The sequence below is a fragment of the Myodes glareolus genome, chromosome 9 (assembly GCF_982192425.1).
Source record: "Myodes glareolus chromosome 9, mMyoGla1.1, whole genome shotgun sequence".
Lineage (NCBI taxonomy): Eukaryota > Metazoa > Chordata > Mammalia > Rodentia > Cricetidae > Myodes > Myodes glareolus.
In genome coordinates, this window is record NC_142034.1 from 44,428,440 (window position 1) to 44,454,192 (window position 25,753).

At 45.3% G+C, this 25,753-nt stretch overlaps 1 pseudogene; it reads left to right on the plus strand.

The window, feature by feature from the left end:
* The first annotated feature begins 5,647 nt into the window (after positions 1–5,647).
* LOC148120880 (uncharacterized) overlaps positions 5,648–25,753 on the plus strand; it is a 53,420-nt pseudogene continuing 33,314 nt past the window's right edge.

The following is a 25,753-nucleotide window of genomic DNA, read 5'->3' on the forward strand; positions in this document are numbered from 1 at the left end:
ACTCAGCAGTTAAGAGTAGTGGCTACTCTTCCAGAGGACCTGAGTTCAATTCCCACCACCCATATGGCAGCTTATAATGATTTATAATGGTTCCAGGATACCCAACACCCTCTACTGGTCCCTACAAGCACCATGCATATATTTGTTTTTTTTACAGACATGCATGCAGGTAAAACAATCATAAACTTAAAAATAATTAAGTAATACAACTTGTAGTATTAAAAAATCATGGGCTTTAGAATAAATCTAAAAAGATTACAAAATTAAAATTAAAAATCTAAAAGATGTACACAAACTCATTAAAACCACAAAACACCTTTAATCCCAGCACTGGAGAAGCAGAGGCAAGTGGATCTCTGCTAGTTTGAGGTCATCTGGTCTACACAACAAGTTCTAGGCCAGCCAGGGCTGCATAGTAAGACCCTGCCTCAAACAAATAAACATTGTTGATATAAACTAAAGATATACAAAACTGAAGGTGCCACATTGGTACAATGGAAGCTAGAACAAGGTGGCATTGTTCACAAGATGACACGCAACCTCAGCCAAAATCCCAGCATCTCTGAAAACTGTTGCTAGACAGGGACCTGGTATCGCTGAGACTAGAAAGGAAGAAACGGTCTGTCAATGGCCAAACTAAATAATCTAGATTTCTGGCCATGTGGTCCTTTCCCAACTAATTAACTATGTCTTTATGACATAACAACCAGTCGTGGACGAGGATGAGGATGTCTCTGTGGGTAGTATATACCATACAAGCGTGAAAATGTGACTTTCGTTCAGGGCCAGCCTGGTCTACAGAGCAAGTTCCAGGGTAGTCAGGGCTACACAGAGAAACCCTGTCTCAAAAAACAAAAATATGACTTTCATAGTCACATAAAAGCCAGGCAGGGTGGTGTATGCCTTTAGTCCCCATGCTGGGGAGACAGTAAAAGGTGGATCCGGGGCTTGTTGGCCAGTCAGTCTAGCCAAATCAGTGAGCTCCCAACACTGTGAGAGACCTCATCTTGGCAGAGAGAATGAACTTAGCCTATGTCACCCCATAGGTAGAATGCTGAGGGACTGGAGATCCCAGGAGCTCAAAGAACATAGACTTTGAGGATTTTTCTTTCTAACAATCAGCACTGTCCGGAGGGGAGTGAACAGGTCAACCCTGCCTGGACTTGAGAGGAGGCTTCTGAGCCAGACAGATACAAAAGACAGAACTACGATGACAGCTCATCTCCCTAGTCTCCTCCGTGCTACCTTCTGGCCAGAAAAACACTACCACAACGAAGATTGCACGTCTCTCTAGTCTGTCCGTGCTGCCGTTCTGGCCAGAAAAACACTACCACAATGAAGATTGCACGTCTCCCTAGTCCGTCCATGCTACTGTTCTGACCAGAAAAACACACTACCACAGCAAAGATTGCACGTCTACCTAGTCCGTCCGTGCTGCTGTCCCGGCTTCCTTTGACTCTGTTAACTCCCACAGTTCAGGGAGGTGCTTTTCCTGGGGTCTGACACAAGAATGAGTCAGTCAAGACAACCTTTTAAATTTTGCTCCACCGGATCCACATTTATCTTTTCAGATTACCGCATGGGAAAAGGGTTTGACCAAACAAGGCTATGTGACTTGCTGGCCAGATGAACCGTACAGCCAATAGAGCCGCAGTTGGTCAGTGAGCCAAGCAGTGTCCTAACCACAAACCTAACTGTGCCTTCAACTCCCCCGTCGCTCAGCATCTTCACCCTTATCAGCATTTCTCATTGGTGAGAACACGGGGACTCAAGGTATTGCTCAAGGCACAGTGACAAGCCAAGAGCTGGGACCTGAGACTCTGGGATCTCAAGAGGAAGGAGAGAACAGAAACACCTAAGAGACTAGAGTTGATGCCCATCCTCCCTTCCTCCCCAGCTGCAGCTGGGAAAACAAGTCTTCCAGTTCCATCCATCACCAAAGCCTAAGAGTGGGAAATCTGTGGGACCGTCTCTTCTCTTACACGTTTGCGGATCTGAAGCCACTGGGAAAACACCCTGAAGCCAGGAGACATAAACTCTAGCCCTTGGCCTGCTTCTAACTAGCTTATGACTTTGAGTAGTCAGTCAGTTACCCTCTTCTCAGCATCAATATCATGGAAAGAATAATGTTTACTGCCCCTGTTTGGTCAGAAGCGTCACCCCAGCCCCTGTCACCCCTATACCCAAAAAGTCTGGAATATTTGGGTTAAGGCTCCACCCCAGTCCCTATCACCCCTATACCTAAAAAGTCTGCAATATTTGGGTTAAGGCTTTACCCCAGCCCCTGTCACCCTTATACCCAAAAAGTCTGGGATGTTTGGGTGAAAAGTTTCATTCCAAGCCCCCTCCCCTGGGAGTTGCCTCAGTCCAGACTCCACCTGCGAGGAAGCCTGACAAATGATGACCCCCCCCCCAGAGATGCTCAAGACCACTCCCACAGGGCATTTAAATTGCCCCCCCCAAGAGAACAAACATGTGGTTTCCTGGTCTTCCCTTCCCCATCTCCTCTCTGAGGGCCTGGAGGCCTCCTGAGAGCTTTTGTATCAGTAAACCTGGACTTTTTCTAATTTGGTTTGATTTGGATTATTGCATCAGCAGAGAGGTTTATTGGGCTGTAAAAACTTTTCGGTTCCTTCTACACATCGAGGTTTCAGATGAGTGCAGTTAAGAGAGTAAGTGATACGCCTGCAGGGAGGGATGTGGCGCTGTGCGAACTTACACCAGGTGCAAAGGGACCAACATCCACTTCCTTGGGAGCCTTAGAATAGGTAAATTCCCAGAGACAAAATTGGTCAACCAAGCGGATGCAGAGGAAGATTAGAATCAAATAACTAACATCAGAAATGAAAATCAGGACACGCCTAATAATTTGACAAGAGGAAAAGTGATTACTAGTGCACACCATCAACAAAATGGACAAACTCCGAGAAAGAACACCCACCAAGACCAAACCACAAAGATACAGAGAATCTGTATGCTTTGGGGGAATAGGGTTTGGTGACAGAATATCGTGGGTCTGTGATGTCCAGGGCTGGGCTCCAGGCTCAGTGGGCAGCTTTGACGAAAAGCCCGGGAGCCCACGCACAAGTCAGCGGGTCCCACGGTGGCCACATTAAAACGCTACACAGTGGAACTCCCATCACCATGCCCTCTAACCCCTTACTGTGGCAGTTCATGGGGTCACCCAGCTGCCACTCTTACAGCCTCCTGTGCACCGGAAGGTTCTCTTGCCTTCCCTTGTCCCCAATGATGCGGCAAACACTGGAGGCTGCTGGGCGTTGGATTCAGCAGCAGCAGCAGCTGCCAAGGTAGCCCTTCCCTAACCCTTGGAATCACAACCCTGAAGGAGTTAAAGTTTTCTTGGTCTGCTTCATGTGTATGGATGTGTCTGTGATTTCTGATGTGTCTGTAGTTTTGTTGCAAACACGGAGCTGAGGCAGAATTGGGTCAGGCTCCATTGAATGTACAAATGAGAGCATGTTTTGCTTCGGCTGGTCTCCTTTGTGTATGCGAGCTTCTGCTGCTACCATTGGCTGCTTTGATGGCAGGGGCTCAGAATTTTCTGAGTTTTCTGGTCACTGAATCCAATTTAATAGGGATTCAAATGTTTTGGGGGGCTTGAATGATATTAAAGTTGTGTTATACTGTTTTGCTTTTTTGAAAAGCTGGCTCTGGAATTAGGTTATGGCTCTTCCTTCTTCAGACCCAGGCATGCTTTAAAAGTCTCGATGTCTGGGGTCAGAGGAGTCACCAGACACTCCGACAGGGAGAAGAGAACAAGGCAGAACAGCTAGAAAGATTGTTGCCTCTATTTAGTTGCCTAAGACTTTTGATAAGATATAAATCTTATCTTAAAATTTATATTATATGAACTTTCTTTCCTCAAGATTTATAAGTTTATTGGATATGGTTAAAAATCTATAAAATCTATGGGGGAAAAGTTAACTTAAAACTCGCAGCACATGGTTGGTAATTTTAAATCTATGCATAGGTGATCTTCACGGAGCCAGGTGACATGACATCATCTTGGGATATAAGCAACGTGTGACTTCGGCTGTCTTTAGGCAGCCATGTGGCTGGCAGCCATCTTTGCTAGGGCTGGAGAAGGTGAATGTCATGTGGTTCCACAACCATCTTGACCTGCAGGTCAGCCACGGAGGCAACAGCAGGTCTTCAATATATTTTGGATTAGGGAGGATTTTGGTTATGCCAATTCCTGTCCTGAAAACAAGGCTTACGAAAACTAGGCTTTTTAAAAATGCTTGTTTAATAAGGTATTAAAGTTGTACTTCCTTGCTTTCATGTACAAGAACATACCTTGCTGGCAGCTAGACTTTGTAACTTAAGAGTCACCCAGGTGGTATTGGTTTTAAAGACATGAAGGGGTCAAGGAGAACAGCTGAGGCTTACCCATATATAGCAGAGCTGCAGTTCCTAAAGGGAGCCCAGTTGCCGTGGGGACCCTAGCCGTTCTGGAGATGCTGATGCCTATGGCAGACACTGGAAAACACCAGTCACAATGAAATGAAGCTGTTGGGGGCCTAGAAGACAGGCTGTACATGCTGGGCCAGAGAGGTGGCCGGAGCCCTTGGGAACGCTCCGAGGACTGTGTGTGAATCCAGATATTGAACATTGCTGTTTGCACTGCTGGAGCTTGGTTTCCCTTGTGTAGATTCAGGTTATGTCCTGCATCGCCCTTCTTGAAGTGAGAAAACGTGCTTCATGTTTTGATATTGCAGGAGCAGACAACTGAGAGAATTTAGACTTCTTTAACAGGAAATTTCGGAGGTTTACAGAAATTTTAAATGGAAAAAAAACTAGACTTTTTTTAAGGAACAGTTTTTAAAAATATTTAAATTTATAAGACTATGAAACATTTTAAATTTATTGAGATATTTTATATTATGATCTCTTTATTAATACATAATCTTAATAAATAAATAAATAAAATACTAAAAGAAAATTAGAGTCAAAGCTATGAGCACCAAACACCAGAAACTGGAATGCTCCTGTCTCATGATGCAATAAGACAATGACCTAAGCAGTCTGGCAGAGTCTCTCCTTACCTAGGGTCTATCCAGGCTGGCAGCGGCTGTTTACGAATGGATGGCTAGCCTCCTTGTCTTTGCTACTTTGTTAAGCTTCATCTGTTTTGATAAACTGAGTCACACAAGAAACTGTGATCATCTGTAAGGATGCGCTGTGAAAGCTGTGATCTCTGTAATGGTGCACTGTGAAAGCTGTGATCTCTGTAATGGTGCACTGTGAAAGCTGTGATCTCTGTAATGGTGCACTGTGAAAGCACCAGGGAAGCAAAGCTGCCAGTCTCAAGCTCAAACTTAACAGGGACAGAGCTGTAAATTCCTAATCTTAGAAAAACTACTAACTGATGGTAAAGTGTTGAAGATAATTAAGTCATGGTCAGTCACCTCATAAAAGATCAAATTGTTTAATGTGCTCAGAACAACACACTTGTAGTCAGGCAAAGTACTAAGGTAACTTATTACAGAAATAAGCCTTGTTTGGCCTCCTATATATATTTCCAAGGTTAAGCCTAAAGCAAGTAACTGAAAATAAGGAAAGTTTGCTTAACTCAGATATACTTAATACATAATTGTCCTCACTTCTTCTTTGGAAAAACAAAAAAATGGCGGATGACGCCTGTGCAGTGGGAGGGCCCGGAGGCCCAGGCAGCTTCCGTCTCAGGGGCCCACGGTTGTGGTCAAGGCCGTGGCTGAGGCCCAGGCTACAGGGCTTGTGGAGGTAAAGCTGAAGACAAGGAGTGGATTCCCGTCACCAAGCTGGGCCGCCTGGTTAAGGACATGAAAATCACGTCCCTAGAGGAGATCTACCTGTTCTCCCTGCCCATTAAGGAGTCCGAGATCATTGACTTTTTTCTGGGAGCATCCCTAAAGGATGAGGTTCTGAAGATCATGCCCGTGCAGAAGCAGACTAGGGCAGGCCAGTGGACCAGGTTCAAGGCTTTCGTCGCTATTGGGGACTACAATGGTCACGTAGGTCTCGGTGTTAAGGAGGTAGGCACTGCCATCCCAGGGGCCATCATCATCTTGGCCAGGCTTTCCATTGTCCCTGTGCAGAGAGGCTACTGGGGGAACAAGTTGGCAAGCCCCACACTGTGCCTTGCAAAGTGACAGGCCGCTGTGGCTCTGTGCTGGTGCGTCTCATCCCTGCCCCCAGAGGCACTGGCATAGTCTCCGCTCCTGTGCCCAAAAAGCTACTGATGATGACTGGCATTGATGACTGCTACACATCAGCCAGGAGCTGCACTGCCACCCTGGGCGGCTTTGCCAAGGCCACCTTTGATGCCATCTCTAAGACCTACAGCTACCTGACCCCCGACCTCTGGAAAGAGACTGTGTTCACCAAGTCTCCTTATCAGAAATTCACTGAGCATCTTGGGGAAACCCACACCAGAGTCTCTGTTCAGAGGACCCAGGCTCCAGCTGTGGCCACCACAGTAATAAGGGTTTTTATATAAGAAAAATAAAAAGTGAATTAAGTCTGTTTTAAAAAGTTGTCCTCAAACTTGTCAGAGATCTCCTAAATACGGCATTTAAAATGTTTAATGGAAAAAGTTTACTATCACAGACAAAGACCCCAGGTCCTAGCGGTGACCCCAAGGTCTCCAAAGAAGATAATGGGGCATAATTCCACCTAGACTGTGGCAGCACTAACCATTGGGCATAACTGCTCCACATACCTGCCCCAACTGTGGGTAAACAGGACACTGGGGAGCTGATTGCCCCACTCTGCCTAGGCAAATGAGGTTCAGTCCTCCAGTTTCTCCTCCACAGTTTCTGGGCCTGGAGGCTGAAGACTGATGTTGTCCTGGGACCTCTGGCCCCAACAAAGCCATCGAACCTGGGGTGACTGTCTAGGTAACCGCCAAGCCCCTGTCGTTTTAACTGACACATAGGCCATTTGGATTATGCTTTCTGCTATAAGCTTTTCTTCTCAGATCTCAGATCTTGACTATTATTTTTTTCTGTTTGGCAGCAGCAGGCAACCAGCTCCTTCCCCCAAGGATGCAGCCGCCTTGTTCATGTCCTATGTAAAAATTGTGTCCTGTTTTTTATACTAGGTCTCCTGCTGAGAAAGGCAGACAGGTTTGCCTTCTTGACAGGCTTCATATGAAAGGATGAACAGGTTTCAGATGGAATTTTTACCATTCCTTTATTTAAAAAACTTGCCTTGCAATGATTGTTCTCAGTAAGAACTTTTTGTGTCTCTGATAAATGATTAGATGAAAAGAAAAAGGCCAAAAGTCTGTACATGCTGTAAGAGTCGAAGAAAGAAAGGTCTGAGGACGTGAACTTAAATAAGTTATGAGAATATAAAAAATGATTTAAGTGTGTGAAAACTGGGAAATGTTTCGGCCTTCTTTTCCCCTTCTGTGCTCTCTGTAGCCTAGGCTGGCCTTGAACTCACAGAGACCACCTGCCTTCCACCTGCCTTCCAAGTGCGGGGATTAAAGGTGTGCGCCACCACACTTTCTTTTTTCTTTGAGATTTCTTTTCTCTCTCTCTCTCTCTCTCTCTCTCTCTCTCTCTCTCTCTCTCTCTCTCTTTGAGACAGGGTTTCTCTGTAGCTTTGGTGCCTGTCCCGGAACTAGCTCTTCTTCTTTTTTTTTTTTTTTAGTGTGTATATGTTCTTGTTCACATGTACATCTGCACACCAGAAAGAGGACACTGGATCTCATGACAGTTATGAGATGGTTGTGAGCCACCATGTGGGTGCTGGGGATTGAACTCAGGACCTCTGGAAGAGCAGCCCATTCTCTTAACCACTGAGCCATCTCTCCAGCCCCCAGGGAACTAGCTCTTGTAGACCAGGCTGGCCTTGAACTCCCAGAGACCCGCCTGCCTCTGCCTCCCGAGTGCTGGGATTAAAGGTGTACACCACCACCGCCCGGCACTGAGACTTCTTACAGACACCTGTTAGTTACTTTTTCTACAATATGGATTTTAGTGCAGACTACAAACAGTGGTGATGCTAATATATCTAAAACTTTTATCTCTTTTGTGAACTAAAAGCTTTCACGTAAACTTAAGGGAATCCGAAGACTTGGATCCATCTCTCACAGGTGGAATGGACTCCAGGTAAGTACAGCCTAAGTTTCCTCACCCGCCTGCTCCTGAAGATGGGATCTCCTTCTCTCTTCCCCCTGGTCTTGGGATTCCTCCCCTACCCTCAATTACTAGGACTATGGGCCTAAAAGTTCCAAGTGTAAGATTTTCCTTTAAATTCCTAAACCTTAACTTCTATTTGTGGTTTTTATTTGTCTCATCAGATTTCCACTTGACTGGCAGACACCATCCAAGCATCAGCGGCTGACTACACACGGCTCCAAATGGCGGTGAGCCCTGGAACTCGCAGAAGGCTGATGTGAACCAGTCCAGCCAAGATGATTGCTCCCTGTCTCTTCAGGTGGGTCAGTGAACCAGATGCTCCGATGAATGCCCATTGCCTGAATCCCCTCCCAGCCTTTGACTAGTACTCCAGCCTTCCTGGGCCCTGATGACATCTGGGTTTCAGCAGGAGGTAGTTAGAGAAGAGAATATGTCGCCCTTTATTCTTTTAGGTCAAAAGGAAATGACCTGACATAGGGGACAAAACGACAAGCCATAGTGTCTACTGACATACCAGGAAAAGAAACCATTAAAACCTAATAGACCCAGATCTATCAACAGGTAGATTCACTAGCTGAAGCAGTTCTACAATCTGATAGGGCACTAGATCTGTCCTATGTGAAAAAGAAGGTATGATATGGCTTTAAAAGAAAAATGTTTCTATAAAACTACCTGACAATTGTTAGAGAAAATCTGGCTGTATTCAAAGAAACATTGCCAAAAAGGGACCTGAGATTAAATAAATGACTGTTGCCCATTCTCATTTTCAGGCTCCTTCTGAGTAATAACTGATGTCAGCCATCCCAGGGCCTTTGACCCTTCTGTTTCTGCATCATTAATGTTTTAATTAGATCCATAAATTCTGGTCTGAGTGCCATTAAGTTGGTGGTTATTAGATGCTAATATAACAAGATGCCCACTATAGAATCAAGAATTTGACTCAGGATGTAACTCAAGGGGGGAATGTGAGACCAAAACAGGAATAATATACCTTGCAGGATGAGAGTTCTGTTTGCACTTAAGACACTTAAGAGACATGGGGGCTGGAGAGATGGGGGCTGGAGAGATGGCTCAGCAGTTAAGAGCCCTAACTTCTTCCAGAGGACTCAGGTTCAATTCCCAGAACCCACATGGCGGCTCACAACTGTTTATAGCTCCAGTTCTGGGGGACCCAATGCCCTCCACACAGACACATATACAGTCAAAATGCCAAAGCACATAAAATAAATCTTAAAAAGGGGGATAAACTCCTGTTTGTCCTGTGTTAAGGTCTTCAAGGTAAAATGTCTATTATTAATCAAGAAAAGTTTCTGTTTCTTGGACCGGATGCAAACTGCTTTCAAACCTGGTCACATGACGTGTCTCCTTATCCTTGGCCCTTCCCTTTCACCTGTCTTCCCTACGATGTGTAACAGCCAACTCTCTCACCTCTGTGAACACCTTATCTCTCCTCTGAAAGGGACTTCAAGATGCTGGCAGGAGCTGCTCTTTTAAATCCCAATATAGGATGAGACAGCCAGCTGACTAGTCCCCAGTACACCTCAAAATACAGCTTGGTTTAATTGGACAGTGGTTAATTTGGTTAATTGGTCTTTTCTCCTCACAATTCTCGGTTTTAACAAAACAACATGGCTCAGTGGGTAAAGTCGCTTGCTGCCAACACTGATGACCGGAGTTTAGTATCTAATAACCACATGGTGGAGGGAAAGAACCGACTCCAGCAAGTCGTCTTTTGGCCTCCACACTTATATACAAGCTTGCCCGCGTGCACACACACACGTGAACAAAATACAAAATAAAATGGGTTTGTGTTCAAATTTATTTAAGCAGGCAAATGTACTTACACCCAAGCCTAAATACCCAAATTCAATCCCTGGAAACCATGTGGTTGAAAGAGAAAACAAAGCAGGTGGTGGTGGAGCACGACTTTAATCCCAGCACTTGGAAGGCAGAGGCAGGCAGAGCTCCCTGAGTTCAAGGTCAGCCTGGTCTACAGAGTGAGTTCCGGGACAGGATTCAAAGCTACACAGAGAAACCCTGTCTCAAAAAACAAAAGAAAAAAAAGAGAGAATAAATTCCAGAAAGCTTCCCTTTGACCTCAACTCATGTGATATGGCACATGCATGTACACATACATGCACGCACACACACACAAAAGTTAGAAAACAAAAACAAAAAAAAACCCTACCAAACAAAAGAGCATCTCATATCCAGGAGCCTTTCCTCTGCTCTCTCTGTGGCTCTACTTAAGAAACCCAGTCTTCACGCCCTTCAGTTCTTATTCAATAACTTCAAGGCTTGAAAGGAAGAATTAAAGCTGTCTGTTCACAGGTGGCATTGCTGTGTACATGGAAAATGTCAAGGACTGAACACAAAAATATTAAAAGTAGCTGATGAATCCTGAAGAGTTCTAGGACACACAGTAACACAAATATCAATTTTGTTTCTAACCTAGAAAAGAAAATTACAAAAAAATCATTTCATTTTAAATCAATAGCACCTAAAAAAATAAATAAAATGCCGAGCTGAAAATGTAGCCAATGGTGATGTGTTTGCTAGCACATGTGAGTCCTAAGTTTGAGTCCCAGTCCAGGAAGACAAAATAAAAAAGAATAAAATACTTAGAAACTGATTTAACCAAAGAGGCAAAAGACTTCAATGATGAAAACTACAAAAATATCCCTGAAAGATGAATATACCAGCAAATAGAAAAACATTTTATGTTCATGGATTGGGAGGCTTAAACTCACCACAAATGATGTAGAGATTCAGTATAACTCCTATTTAAACCTCCAAATAATGCTCTTCTCATAAGTGTGAAGAAGGTCTATACTAAAGTTAATGTGGAAGAGGACCTGGTGGTGCACACCTGTAATCCCAGCACTCAGAAGGCTGAGACAGGAGGATCACCACATGTTTGATGCCAGCCTGATCTGACAGCCCATCTTAAAAAAGAAAAAAAAACAAACAAAAGAAAATAAAAGAAACACAAAAACATAATAACCAAAATGATCTTGAAAGAGAAGAACGGGAGACTGGATAGAGAGCTCAGTGGTTAGAAGCACCTGCTTCTTTTGCAGAGGACTAGGGATCAGTTCCCAGAGTTCCCAGCACCCAAGTGGGGCAGTTCACAACCATCTGTAACCCCAGCTCCAGGACATTCCTGTGCACATATCATACCATTCACATACAAGTACTTTAAAAAAATAAGATGATCTTTTAAGAAATAAAATCAAGAACAAAGTAGAGGACTTAATAAACTTGGGCAAGTTCCCTAATCTCTGTTTCCAGGTTGCTTTATCTTCAGAGTAGGGCTACTATTGATGTATCTGCCAGTTCACCTAAGTCACCTTTAAGTATCAAATGAGTTGTATTCGTTAGGGTTTCTACTACTGTGAATAAACACCATGACCATGGAACTCTTATGAAGGAAAACATTTAATTGGAACTGGCTTCCAGTTTCAGAGACTTAGTTATCACCATTATCATAGTGGCAGAGGATTGCAGTGTGCAGACAGTCATGGTGCTGGAGAAGGAGCTGAGGGTTCTACATCTTGAGCTGCAGGCAACAGGAAGTGAGTTGTGTTCTACACTGGGTGTAGCTTGAGCACAGGAGATCTCAAAGTTCATTCCCACAGTGACACACTTCCTCCAACAAGGCCATATTTATTTCCAACAAAGTCACATCTCCTAATAGCGCCACTCTCTCTGAGCCCATTTTTTTTTTCAAACTGCCACATAAGTAAATTACAAAAAGTGGGTAGGGAGAGGATGGGGCATAGTTCCAGATAAGGAAAAGCTGCTTGTGTATGTTTGTGTGTGTGTGCACATGCATGTATGGGATCAAACCTAGGTTCGCACACATGCTAAGCAAGAATTCAGCCACTGAATTCCATCTTCATCCCATCATTATTATTTTACTGATGTTCCTTGGACCTCTGCGAACCTAGAGAATGTCTATATGTATGGTAATACATTATGATGGAAATATCTCTTATATTGTAAGAGATTAGAACACTGCCTGGACCTCATAGCCACAGTTAATAATATACCTTGAGGTCTCATAAGACTTAGGATTGTCACCCTACTGTGTACTCGGTCTGCTTGTTTAACTTGCCTCTAAAAGAACAATGTAAAACCCAACCTCACCTGCCTTGGATTGACCATGCGATCAACTTTTACAACCTAAGCTAATGAATGCATAGCTGTACTCACAAGTTATGCCCTCTTTCAGGCCCCTAACCCAGAGTGATGCGTGTATATCAAATCTGAAAACAGCAAAAATGGAGGTTTAAAAGCAATTCTATAAAATGAATATCTACCCTTAATATGGAACTCAACATTTGGATATTTATTGATAAACATTTGATATAATGATAACATGCTTGTTATCAGGGTCAGCTGGGGTCAGTGGGAGTCAATGACTTAATTCCTTATAAAAATCTGCTGAAGATTTCTGTAAAGTACCTCTCCTTCCTTCCCTGTGTGATGCTTTCTGTGCCATTCAACAAAAGAGAGCAAAGACACACACAGACATATCCACAGGGACAGATCTACAAGACAGCCTCCAGGCCGCACAGATTTGGAATATACAACAGAGACAAGCAGACAGAAGACACAGGGAGTCCGAAGAAGAGAATTCAAATCTTGGTTAAAAGGCACCAAGGGGAAGTGTTTTGCTCTCTTTCCTCAATTAGTGCCAGTGATGCTTTATTGGTTACTTGGAGCTTATTTTAAAAGCATTTGATTCACGCACACATGGACATCCAACTCCCTGCAGGTGGCTTGGTGAAGCGATGCCCATTTCTGGGAAGTCTTCTTTTGCTAAGAACAAGTTCAGAAGGGAAATGAGCCATAAAGGTGAATCATATGTCTCCTGCAGACGGGGAAACCCTGGAGCTGCCATGCTCAGAACTGCATGGGTTGCCACAGAATGTACCGGATCTGTACACTAAGTGGGGAGAGTCGGAGGCTTGCTTCCTATCACTTGACTTGATGTTGGCAGTAAAGGCACAGCGCCTGCCCCGGCCTCCCAAGCCAACTCATTCCCTCCTATTGACCATAACACTGCCCAACTGTCTTGGGTAGAAGACACATTGCTTCTCACCCCAGCTTTTCACTCGGCACCCTAAGAAAGAACCTGTGCCTCTAGAGGACCTACTGGTCTAAAGAATCCGTCCCTGTGGGTAAGGCATGGTGGTGCACACTCATAATTCCAGCACTCTGAAGGCAAAGGCAGAAGATTGTTACAAGTTTAAGGCTAACCTAATTTACATAATGAATTCCAGGTCAGCCAGGGCTACATGGTTAAAAAAAAAAAAGTCTGTCTCCAATAAACAAATAAATAAAATAAAAGATAATTCAGGAATGAGAAGATGGACCTGGGGGGACAGATCAGTGATTGCTATGCAAGCCTGAGGACCTGAGTGTGGATCCCCAGCACCCATCTAAAAAATGGGCGTGGTGATACCCAACTGCACCCCAGCATGGGGTAAGGGGAAGAGAGCAGATTGTCCAGCCAGTGTATCCCAATGGTGAGTCCCAGGGTCAGTGAGAAGAGATGGTGGGCTGGGGAGATGGTTCAGTGGGTAAAGGCATTTGTCACCAACCCAAATGACCTGAGTTCAACTCTGGGACCCACATGGTAAAAGAACCAAGACCAGAAAGTGACACATATGTACACTTGCACTCAAAAGTAGATGTTAAAAAACCTGAATATGGAGGCAATTGAGACTAATGCCTGATGCTGACCTTGAGTGTCCACATGTGCACACATAGGAGGGTACATCTGTGTGTGCGTGCGCCTGAGTGTGTGTGTGTGTGTGTGTGTGTGTGTGTGTGTGTGTGTGAGAGAGAGAGAGAGAGAGAGAGAGAGAGAGAGAGCATGCACCCACACACACAGAGGACAGTCTATCACTGAGTTGACTGCAAAGTGTATGTCTGAAATCCCAGCACTCAGGAGGCAGAGGTAGGTGAATCTCTATGATCTCGAGGCCAGTCTAGTCTGCTTAGTGAGTTCTAGGCCAGCCAGGGCTACATAGAGAGAGACCCGGTCATGAAATAAAGTTAGAAAATGACTCAGTGAGTAAAGACACTTGTCAAGTATGATGGCCTTGGTTATATCCCCAAGATCCAGACAGTAGAAGGAAAGAAATGACTCCCCCAGATTATCCTCTGACATTGGTATGCACACCATGGCATGTGTGTACACATACATCATAAATATATAAATGTAACTAAATTTGAATATATAAATGTCACTATATAGCTCTGGGTAGCTTGAACCTCATTATGTAGATCAGGCTGGCCTAAACTCACAGAGATCCACCTGCCTCTGCCCTGCCCAGTGTTGAGATTATAGGTGTGTGCCACATCTGGCTTCGTGTGTGTGTGTGTGTGTGTGTGTGCACATGCATGTGTGTGCGCGTCTGTATGATTGTATGCAACATGTGTGCAGATGCACATGGAGGGCAGAAGAAGATGTTGGAACCCCTGGAGCTGGAATTACAAACAGGTGTGAATCACTCAGTGTGAGTGCTGGGAAGTGAACTGAACATGGGTCCTCTTCCTCTGGAAAAGCAGCATGTACTCTTAAATAGTGAGCCATCGCCCCAGTAAGTTTTCATTTCTTTTTTTAATTTTAAAAAGAAGACCAGAAGATTAAATCAGCCACATCAATCTGGTTGTATGGACATGCAGTGGCATCTTAAGTTACTCATTAATATTCAAGTTGTAAAATATATTTATTTCTTTAACATGTATGTATTTGTGTGTGTGCCTGAGTGTACATGTGTGCACCATGTGTATGCAGTGCCAGAGGAGTCAGAAGAGGGTATTGGATCCCCTGGAATTGGAATTAAAGGCCGTTGTGAGCCACTATGTGGGTGCTAGAAACTAAACTGTGGTCATAACCACTGAGCCACCTCCCCAGGTACTAGTGTTAGAGAGATGGCTTCATGAGGCTGTAAATAAAACTCCTTAGCCAATACTAAGGGAGAAAGAGGATGGAGGAGGCAAGGCTAGGAGCAGGAGATGTGATGTTTGTTTTTAATTCTGTGCCCCTCCCTTGTGAACTACCGCGGTTATTAACCAAAGAGGCTAGAGGTCCCCCTGCAAATGCCCGCAGGACTGATAGACATTCCCAGCCAGTGACAAAAGAATCAGGAGAGAAGGCAAGAAAATTAGATTGAATCCCAGCCAAAGTGTCCCAGAAAAACTGTCTCTGAACACGAAACCAAACATTGCAACTGGGCCAGCTCATCTGCTGCCTCGGGATGGAAAGAAAGCCTAGGGCCCGGATGTTTGCCGCTGAGCAAGGATGACTCTTCCTAGAGATGTCAGGCCTGACTGTTTTCCACCGCCCAGCAGGACCACACTGTGAGATTGCCAAAACAAGTAGGCTGGGAATTCCCGCCTTGGCTCAGGCGGAACAGTTAATATTCATGTCCACCTTGAAAGGCTGTCTGCTTGTTTCACTTTCTCTCTCGACAGCATCGCACAGGGGTAAATACAGTATTGTGTAAGCTGCGGCAGAAGGGAACCCTGGAGTTTCTTGGGTGACTTGTGTCATCCGCACCTATTGTGAGGCTAAAGTCTGGGAGTCAAGCGGAGATGAGCTACCACCTCTGAACTGGTTTTCAAAGTATCTGGGCCAGGGGAGAAGTCGAGTCTGTGCCTACATAGCACCTCCACCTTTATGCTTTGGTGTCTTCGGTACAGGAAGGTACTCTGCATGCTACCAAAAGAGAAACTTAAACACCAAGTCCAAACCTTTTGATATACAATGGTGTCCTGCCTACCAGCTATGCTAGAATTAACTAAAGCCAACAGAGACATGCAGACAGCAGCAGCAGCAGGGTGGTTTGTTAGGAGACAGTATGCTTCTGGGGACAGTGAGATTGGCTCAGAGGGCTTTTTTTTTTTTTTAAAGATTTATTTATTTATTATGTATACAACATTTCTTCCATGTATGCCTGCAGGCCAGAAGAGGGCGCCAGATCTCATTATAGATGGCTGTGAGCCACCATGTGGTTGCTGGGAATTGAACTCAGGACCCCTGGAAGAACAGTCAGTGCTCTTAACCTCTGAGCCATCTCTCCAGCCCCTCAGAGGGCTTTTATAAACGCTTAGCATGCAAGCCTCATGACCCAAGTTCGAGTCCCAGATCCCATGAATGGGAGGAGAGAGCAAACTCCAGAAACACAGTAACAGCAATGATAAATAAAATAAACAGAAGATACAACACACTTCCAAGCAGGAGAAAGCTGGTTGGAGCCATGCAAAAGAATTACGAGGAGCTGGAGAGATGTTTGAGCAGTTAGGAGAGCTTGCTGCTCATCAGAGGTGCGAGTTTAGTTCCTGGCACCCCACCAGATGGCTCACAATTGCTCATAACTCCAGGCCTAGAGGACCAGAGACCTTCTTTTAGCCACCAAGGAAACTTGCACGCACATGTGCATACCCCTGCAAATCCATACATATGGTTAAAAAATAAATTTTGTTTTTTAAAAGAGTTTAGGTCAGATAGTGGGTACATATTTAATCCCAGCACTTGGGAGGAAGAAGAGGCAAATCTCTGAGTTCATGACCAGCCTGGTCTACAGAGTGAGTTCCAGGATGGCCTGAACTACACAGAGAAACTCTATCTCAAAAAAAAAAAAAAAAAGAATTTAGTAGCTCAAGTGGCCTGTCTTAGAGTTTTTGTTGCTGTGATGAAACACCATGACCAAAGCAAGTTGGGGAGGAAAGGGTTTATTTGGCTTACACTTCCACAACACTGTTCATCATCGAAGCAAGTCAGAACAGGAACTCTAATAGTGCTGGAGCCCAGAGGGAGGAGCTGATGCAGAGACCATGGAGGAGTGCTGCTTACTGACTTGCTCATGGCTCACTCGGTCTACTTTCTTAGAGAACCCAGGACCATTAGCCCAGGGGTGGCAACACCTACAATGGGCTGGCCCTTCCCCATCAATCACTAATTAAGAAAATGCCTTACAGCTGGATTTTATGGAGGCATAGTCTCAATTGAGATTCTCACTTTTCAGATGACTCTAGTTGGGTCAAGTTGACTTAAAACCAGCCAGCACTTAGCCCCACTGCACAGATGCATGGAGGTTTTTTACACTGTAAGATGAGCTTTGGGGTCATTTGCAGAGTGAGGGCTTTTCATGTTCTAGTTATTATATGTAGTTCTACTTACGACTTCATACATCACATGTATCATGAGCATCTTATTTGCCGCCCCTGGCTGTGTGTTTTGGCATCATCCTAAGCCATGGTACACCTTCAGAAGCTCTGGAAGGCCTCAGTACCTTCCCAGGAGGCCCAAGCCAGCTCTAATCAGCTTCAGCTGGGACTTTCCAGCTTTCTTCTTTGCCAACTAGTATTTCCCCTAGGCCATTTTTGCGGCCATTATGTAAGACCTTGCAGACGACCTTGCAGCTCCACCCTCCCACCTCACTATCAGAAAGGTGGTGCTGGTAGCTCTTGGTAACCATGATAACTTCCAGTCACCTCCACAAGGAGCTTTAAGCATGTTCCTGGAGGAAAGACAGCCTCTCCAGAAAATGATGTTTGGAAACTAGATAGTCACGTGTAGATGGGAGAAACCAGACTCCAGTCTCTTACTTGGTGTAAAAATTGATTCAGATGGGTCAAAGACCTCAACATAAGGCCCAAACCTTTGAAACCAACTACAGAAGCATGGGGGAAACACTTCAAGGTATAGGTATAACAGAGAATACTAAAACATTAATAGACAGAATGAAAATGAGCTTTATTAAAACAAACAAGTAAGCAACCATGCTTTACCAGGAAGCAACAGCCTCCCTTTGAAGCGCCTTTGCTGGGAGATGGTGCCTCCTTCCTCTCCACTGCCCTCTAATCGGGTACAGGCTGTTCTCAATTTTGAAGTTTGACAGGCAGTGGTGATGCTTCCTTGTTTCCCTCCCTCCCACCGTTTTTCAGTTGCAAAATTAGCTGGAGAGAGGGTTCAGCATTTGAGAGAGATTTGTTCTGAAAAGAACCTGAGTTCAGTTGACAGCACCAATACCCAAGCGGCTCACAGTCACCCAGAACTCCAGGTCTGGGGCTCTGGTGCCCTCTTCTGGCCTCCAGTGCACCTGCACTCAGGTCATGACACACTCTGAGTCAGCTGTTAAGTGGGAGGAAGTACTGGAGTCTAAATGAGGTGGGTGTGGACCGCTCCGTGAGAATTGCGGCAGGCACAGCAGCTTTGAAAACGCCGCATCGGAACAGGACTGGATGACTTCTCTCTAGGAACATGTGCAGATGGCTGGTGAAAACCCACGGGCCACAGCCATAGCCATCTGCCCATGGTACAGGGAAGGACTGTTTTCCTAAAGCTAAGACCACTATTTAATTACTGAGACTTCCCCTTGAGGAGGGGTCCCAGAGGAAATAAATCTGTTTAGAACAATAAACCATGTTTCATATTTGCAAAAAAAAAAAAAGTTAGTGTGGGGCTAGAGAGTGGCTCAGGGGTCAAGAGTACTGGCGACTCTTCTAGAGGACCTGAGTTCAGTTCCCAGCAACCACATGGTGGCTCACAACCGTCTGTAATGAGATCTGGTGCCCTCTTCTGACATGTAGGCATACATGCCAGCAGCACATTGTATGCACAATAAATAAATGAAACTTTTTTAAAAAGTTATTCAGTTCCCAGCAACCACATGGTGGCTCACAACCGTCTGTAATGAGATCTGGTGCCCTCTTCTGACATGTAGGCATACATGCCAGCAGCACATTGTATGCACAATAAATAAATGAAACTTTTTTAAAAAGTTAGTGTGTTAAAAGGGACATTGGGGATGAAGGCCCGAAACTTATTTTCCAGGAAAGCCATAGAACAAGTTCCCCCATCCATAAATTTGTCAATCAAAGCGTGGGTCCGAGGACAAAGAGCTCTGCCGAGCACCAGAATCATCTACCTAGCCCTCTATAATCCACCCTGGGACTTTTCTCCCCTTTCAAAAATGCAGCATGTTTTCTTTGAGACAGACAGTCTCTAGTGAGTTTTCCCAAACCTAGATCTCCTCTACTGAACCATGTGGGTGCTGGGACTCAGGTCCTCTGGAAGAGCAGCCACTGCTCTTAACCACCGAGTCATCTCTCCAGTCCAGTGTTGGAAGTCTGGATTCTCATCAGTGGGGATGAAGGACAGCCCCTCTATCCTCCTTTCCCTTCCCATGTTCCCATAATTTTCCCAGTCTGTCTACCCTACCACCAATTTGGTCCCCAGCACTCATATCCTGAGCCTCACAACCACCTGTATCGCCAGCTCCAGGGGACCTGACACCCTCTTCTGGACTTCATAGGCATTGTAAACATGCGCAGATACTTATTTCCAGACACTTGTATCACATAACTAAAAAATAAAATAAAACTGCTCAGCCCCCTACCTCCGCCTCCCCACTGCTGGGTGGGCCAAGGATGCCTTGGCAGCACTTCAGTGGTCAAGCTCACTTGGTTTCAGCACAATTGCTAACTTCTAGATTAGGTCCCTGCCTGCCAGATTGTGCTGTGACCTCAAAGCCTCTGAGTCTGGTCTTCCAGCTGTTCCAGATGTTACCACTGGGTTCTCTGCAGCCAGCCCATCATCACTACATGAGCCCCATCATTGCCCTCATTGTGGTGCCCTTCAGCCTCAAGGCTGCCCTTTGGCAGGCCACAGAGCCAAGACTACAAAGTCATTCACTGCCTGCCCCGCTCGGAGCAGCAGCTGCCAGCTACTGCCCCACCATACCCCCAGGGTTTTGAGGAACTGGCACACAAGCCTGGCTTTAGATGCTGTGTTGCTTTCACCCTGGGAGAAGAGATGCTCTGTGGGGTGTACAACCCTACACACATACTGCTGTGGCAGGGGATGAGCTACTACCCACCCCCACCGGGGAGAACGGAGAAGCCCCTGCACACAGTGATGCATGAACAAGTCATGGAATTGTCAGAGAACGAGGCCACCGGAGAAAGCCTGCCGCCATCTTGACAAGGATGAGAGTGATCATTCCCACAACAGCTTCAGTTCCTGCAGTTCTCCTCCCCCTCTCCCTCTCCCTTTCCTCCCTCTCCCTCTCCCCCTCCCCCTCCCCCTCCCCGTCCCCCTCTCCCTCTCTCTCTCTCTCTCTCTGAATACCACCTTCCCCCACCTCTCTGAGCCCCTCTGGACATTTCTTTTTTTTTTTCTTCCTCAAAGTTTATTAAAATACAAAAGTCTCCATTTCCGCCCCTGGACATTTCTTGGGTTGACTGGAAGAAGACTTAAGGACCTGCCGATAGACTGTGATCTCTTCTTCCTCCTCACCCCTACCTTCTCCAACAAAACAGAATAAAGCCAAAAAGTGTGTAGAAAAATATCTGTAAAATTAATAGCAAGGATGTCCTCTGGAAGAGCACCACTGTGGAGGTGGGAATGACAATGACCCCCCCATAGGCTCATATATCAGAATATTTGGTCTCCAGTTGGTGGAATTGCTTGAGAGGGCTTAGGAGGTATGGTCTTGTTGAAAGAGGTTTGTCACTGGGGTCAACTGTGAAGTTTCAAAAAGATTTATGCCATTCCTAATGATTCTCTCTCTCTCTCTCTCTCTCTCTCTCTCTCTCTCTCTCTCTCTCTTTCTGCCTGTGTCTTCAGATGTGGGCACTCACTTAGTGTTCTAGCGCCATGCCTGCCAATTGGCCTGCCTGTCACCATGCTTCCTGCTTCGATGGTCATAGACTCTATTATCTTCTGGAACTCCGAGTCCTAAATTAAATGTTTTCTTTTATAAGTTACCTTGGTCACGGTGTTTGGCTGCAACAATAGAGCAGTAACTAAGACAGCTCTCTGTTATGACCTCATCTTAGGGTTCCCAACGAATACAGCATGACTCAAAGAAACTTAGAGAGGAAAAGGATTATTCAGTTTACAACTACAGGTCACACTATGTCACTGAGGGAAGTCAGGGCAGTAACTGAAGTAGAGGTCATGGAGGAACACTGCTTACTGGATTGGTCTCCTGGTTTGGTCCACCTGTTTTCTTATGTACCCCAAGACCTTCCACGGAAGGATGGCACCACCCAGTGTGGGCTGGGCCTTCCCATACCAGTCATTAATTAAGAAAATGCTCCACAGACTTGCTTAGGGACCTATGGAGAATCTTTTCTTTTCTTAACCTTTTATGGACTCTTTGTGGATTTCACATCATGCATCCTGATCCCATTCATCTCCCCATTCCTTCGTATCCACCCTCTGTCCTTGCAACCTCCGACTCAAAAAAATCTCACCATGGAAGCTATAGTATGGCCCATGGGTCACATGTATAGCCTTTAATCCACGTATCTTTACTTGTGAGTGTTCATTGCAATGAGTCATTGGTCTAGCTCTATGCCTCTAGCTTCTGCTACACTGTCAATACTGGGCCTTCTCTGGGACTTGTAGGCAGAGGCTGCTTGTTTGTTTCCTGGCCTCCCAGACTGGAAATAATTACACAGAAACTATATTAATTACAACACTGCTTGGTCAATAGTTTAGACTTCTTATTAACTAACTCTTACATCTTAAATTAACCCAATCCTGTTATTTTGTATTTTACCCGGGCATCTTTCTCCTTCGGCAGCTACATGGCATCGCTCTGACTCCACCTTCTGTCTCTCTATATCTCTTCCAGCCTGGCTATATTCTGCCTTTCCATAGGCCCAAAGCAGCTTCTTTATTAGCCAATGGTAATAAAACATATTTACAGCATACAGAGGGGAATCCCACATCAGGGACTTCTCTTGGACATCCTGTTGCTGCCCTGTGTCATGGAGATCCTGTAGCCTTGGATTCAGCAGTTTATAGATGGGTTGAATGTTGGGGTAGGCCAACTCCTAGCCCTGATTTGGGGCCTGGGTGGTTGCTGGGTTGGTCAATCTGCCAGCTCCCTCATTCTCATCAACAGGGCGTGTTCTCTGGCATTGCCCCAACTAGCTCACCCAATGCCACAGGCAGCAATGGGCAGGGCCAATTCTCCAGGTCTCATGCCCTCGGGGCCAGCTCACTTGCACCCACATCACCAGGGACAGCTCTATTATGTTCTCCAGGTGAGATTCGGGAACCACTCTCCTGAGTCCTGCAGCTGGTGAGGAGTAGGCCCAGCTCTCCCATCTGCCACAGGTACCAGAGGCACGGATTGGGGGGGGGGATAACTCCCCGTTGCCCATACCACTGATGGCAGATGAGGGTTGGGACCAGGTCTCTCATGCCCATGTTCTCAGGGCCAGCTCACCCGTGCCCCTACCAATGGGGTCAGTTCTACTGTGCTGCAGCTGGTGAGGGGAGGGCAGGGTCTCCAGTCCCACGACTTCAGGGCCAGCTGTCCCACCTGCCACAGGTGGCAAGGAGCAGCCGGGGAGGCATCTTTTCCTCACCCATTCCTCCACATGGCAGGTAAGGATCAGGTCTCATGTCCTCAGGGACCACTCCCCTGCACTCCTGCCAACAGGGTCAACTCTACTGTGCTGACCAGGTGGGGTGCAGGGGCTGGTTTCCTGAGTGCTGCAGTGAAGGGCAGGGCCAGCTCTCCCTCCCTCATGACCCCAGGACCGGCTTTTCCCCACAGTAGGTGGAGGAGTCATGGTTATTTTTTTGCCCACTTGACCCAAGCTAAAGTAATCTAGGAAGCATTTTCTAAATGTAAATTCTCCCTTCCTAGATGACTTTAGCTTGGGTCAAGTGGGCAAAAAACTAACCAGCACAGATTTTGTCTCAGAAAAAAAAAAAATCGGTATCATACCTTAACATAATAAAGACACATAACAGACCTTTAGTCAACATCACACTGACTAGGAAAAAGCTAGAAGTATTTCCTCTAAAATGAGGGATGAGATAATGGTGTCTGTTATTATCAATTTTATTCACTATAATGCTTGAAATCTTAGCCAAAGCAATAAGGCAAGAGAAAGAAATTGAAAGGAGAGAAATAGGAAGGAAGTCAAGTTATTTCTGCTTGAAGAAGACATGATCCTGTACTTGAGAAATCTAAAAGTCAGAAGACTCTTGGCTCTGATCAGCACCTTTCTTCTTTCTTTCCTTAGACGGGGCCTTGATAGGTTGCTAGGCTGGCCTGGAGCTACTGTACTTAACGTCGTGAACCTAGGCTAACATACGCAGCTTCCGCAATCATTGCTAAGGGCTCCTCCTTGCCCATGTATCACCCTGGCATCTCTTTACTTACGATGACTTCTGTAGAAGAGGGTCTGTTGTTCAGATTAGTGTACTTCACTGGTTTCTCAAGTGTGTCTGAACCAGAGTTTGGATTCAAGCTGAGGTCCTTCTTCGAAGCACAGCGGATACACACTACAGGTAGCAACTGGTCACTCTGGGGGAGGGGGGAGCTCCAAAATCTAAAGGGAAGGTCTCCTCTCAGAAGCAAACTAGTTCCAATTAACACACAGTAAACGCGTAGCCATCTGTACAAGTGATCTGCTGGAGAGGAGATGTCATGAAAAGGGAGATGTTGCTGGAGAGAAAGCCAACTCTCACTGAGTACCGGCAGCTTTCTGAACATTTTCCATGTTTGTCTTGAGTGTTCACACACCTTCAGAAGGTGAGTCCACTTCCCTGAGTGTCACTGATGAAGAAGCTCAGAGCGACTTCACAGATAAATTCTGATCTCAGGTACTTTTAGCAAACATTGATCTGTTTTCTAGCCTCACAAGCTTGACTTTTCAAGAATGTCATAAAAACATGGACACACACAGTTGTTATCTTTTTTTCTCTGCTTGTGAGACAGGTTGGCCTTGAACTCACAGAGGTACCTGTCTGCACCGGCCTCCTAAGTGCTGTGGTTAAAGGTATGTACCACCACACCCAGCAGCTGTTGCCTTTTTAAGATTTATTTTTATTAATATTTGATTCCATATATATGTGTGCCTGTAGGTACCTGGGGAGGCCAGAGGTGTTGGGCTCCCTGGAGCCAGAGTTACAGGCTCTTATGAGCCGCCTGATGTAGATGCTGGAAATGAACCCTGGCCCTCTAGAAGAGCAGTAAGTGTTTTTAACCACGGAGCCTTTGCTCCAGCTCCCACTGTTGCCTTTATTCACTAAGCAGAAAGCAGCTGCTTATTTATTTTCCTTCGTGTTTATGTTTGTTTCACACACATCCATTTTGTGAATGTTAATAATTAATTATTTAGCTAATTAATTATTTTTATTTTTGGAGACAGAGTCCCACTCAACAGCCCAGGCTGCTTAGAACTCACTATTTAGCCCAGGTTAACCTTAAAGTAATGGCAATCCTGCTGGCTCAGTTTCCAAAGTGATGGGGTTTCTGAGCCCCATTTATTTATTGGTTTGTTTGTTTACTGGGATAGGGTCTTGTTTTTTAGACTCTGCATCCTGAGAGCTCCTGTATGCCCTTACACTGCCATGTCTGGCTCCTGATTATTGTTTTTAGTCTCACTCTGTGGCTCAAAACTTAAGGCAATCCTCCTGCCTCAACTTTCCAAGTGCCAGGATTACAAACAACAGCTCATATACCTAGCTCTGTTTTATGTTTTATATTTTATCTTCTTATCTGTTTTATCTTTATCTTTTAAAGATGTATTTGTTTGTTTATGTGTATGTGTGTGCCTTGAGTGTATATACATATACCATATACATGTAGGTCCTCATGGGGGTCAGAAGAGGCTGTTGGATCCCCTGAAACTGGATTTGTGGATGGTTGTAAGCAACCAGATGTGGCAACCAAACTTAGGTCTTCTGCAAGAACAGCAAATGCTCTTGACCATGGAGCTATCTTTCCAGCCATTGTTTTTTAAATTTTTTGAGGCAAGGCCATGTAGACCAGGCTGACCTTGAATTCATGATTTTTCTGTGTCAGCCTCTGATATGTTATGACTACATGTGTGTACTACTACGTCCAGCTAGTGTTTGAATGTATTTCTATAGAATTTCTGTAAAATCATGGATGAGAAGCTGAGTGTGGTGGCACAGGCTGAGGTCCCACCAACTCAGCAGGCTGAAAGAGGATCGCATGCTCTGGTCAGCCTGGGCTTCAGGGTGAGACCATGCCCTCCCAAATAAATAAAATCACAGAAAGGGACCAGCTATGGTGTCACATCTCTGTATTCCTATTACTTGGAAGGTAGAACAGGATGATCAGGAATTCAAGTTTGTCATAAGCTAGATCCCAATAAGTTCTAGAGGGAGAGACACTGTGTCCAATATATATGTATGCGTATACAAATATATACATGTGTGTGTATGTATGTATGTATACATATTCAAACAAGAAGTTTTCCCAAGGGGCTTAGTAAGCACCCGGCACAATGTAGACTTTGGGGATACCATGGAGAGAAAAACAGACATAGCCTCTATCTTCGCAGATTCCACAGGACAAGAAAGGCCCATCACTGACCACAGAGGAAATGAGGTAATAGTCTTTGACCTTTAGGAGAAGCAAGAAGCATATCCTATCTAAAAGCTTACCCCCCAGGGCTGGCTAGGGACACTACGGGAAGGACTCTGGAGGAAATGATGACTGTGCCTACATCAGAAGATTAAAGGTTAAAGAATGGAGAGGTAAGGAAACAGGAAAAAAAAGCCTTCTAGGTATTAGGCCATT